Raw genomic sequence first — 1,411 nt, 5'->3', positions numbered from 1 at the left:
AGGCTACTGTGAAAGGGAATGTTTCCCTGTACTCTTTCTCTGATTGCTTGCTATTGGTATATAGAAAGGCTACAGACGTCTGTAGATTAATTTTGTAACCTGCCACTTTACTGAATGTGTTAATAATTTCCAGGAGTTTTCTGGTGGAATTTTTGGCATCTCTTAGATATACTATAATATCGTCTGCAAAAAGGGATAATTTCATCTCTTTTTTTTTTCCAATTATTACTCCTTTAATTTCCTGCTCTTGTCTTATTGCTCTTGCAAGAATTTCAAGCACTATTTTAAAGAGGATTGGAGATAGTGACAGACTTGTCTGATTCCTAATGTCAACGTGAATGCTTCCAGTTTTTCTCCATTTAGAATGATGTTGGCTGTGGGATTGTTATATATGGCTTTAATTATGTTGAGGTATGTTCCCTCAAGTCCAATTCCCTCTAGGACTTTGAACATAAATTCATGTTGAATTTTGTCAAAGGCCTTCTCTGCATCTATTGAGATGACCATGTGGTTCTTGTCTTTGACCCCATTTATATGATTTATGATGCTTATTGACAGGTATATTGAACCATCCCTGCATCTCTGGAATAAAGCTGACTTGATCAGGGTGGATGATCTTTTTGATGTGTGTCTGTATGTGGTTTGCAAGTATCTTGTTGAGAATTTTTGCATCTATGTTCATTAAGGATATGGGTCTATAGTTTTCTTTTTTGGTTGTATCTTTACCAGGCTTTGGTATGAGAGTGATGCTGGCTTCATAGAAGGAATTTGGAAGTTCTCCCTCCATTTCTATCTTTTTTAATAAATTAAGTAGTATTGGATGTAGATCTTCTTTAAATGTCTGGTAGAATTCTGCTGTAAATCCATCTGGTCCTGGGCTTTTTTCAGTCGGGAGGTTTTGTATTACTGTTTCAATTTCTTTTTGTGTTATGGGTCTGTTTAAGCTGTTAATCTCTTCTTGGTTTAGTTTTGGTGGTTCTCATGCCTTTAGACACCCATCCATTTCTTTTAGGTTTTCAAATTTAGTAGTATATAGGTTTTTAAAGTATTCCCTTATAATGTTCTAGACCTTTTTGGTGTCCATTGTGATGTTTCCCCTTTTATCTCCGATTTTGTTGAATTGGAGGAGCTCTTTCTTTGTTTTGGTTAACTGTGCTAGCTGTCTGTCAATCTTGTTTATCTTTTCAAAGAACCGGCTCTTGGATTCATTGATTCTTTGTATTGTTTTCTTTGTTTTGATTTCATTAATTTCTGCTCTGATTTTTGTTATTTCTTCTTGTCTGCTGGTTTTGGGTTTCATTTATTGTTGCTTTTCAAGTGTCTTGAGTTGCAATTTTAAGTCATTTATTTGTGATCTTTCCGATTTTTTAATGTAGGCGGTTAGAGCTATAAACTTCCCTCTGAGGATAGC

Source organism: Nannospalax galili, unplaced genomic scaffold, assembly GCF_000622305.1.
Source record: "Nannospalax galili isolate Female #2095 unplaced genomic scaffold, S.galili_v1.0 scaffold1049, whole genome shotgun sequence".
NCBI classification, from domain to species: domain Eukaryota; kingdom Metazoa; phylum Chordata; class Mammalia; order Rodentia; family Spalacidae; genus Nannospalax; species Nannospalax galili.
The sequence above is the reverse complement of the archived record's forward strand: the minus strand, read 5'-3'. Positions refer to the sequence as shown.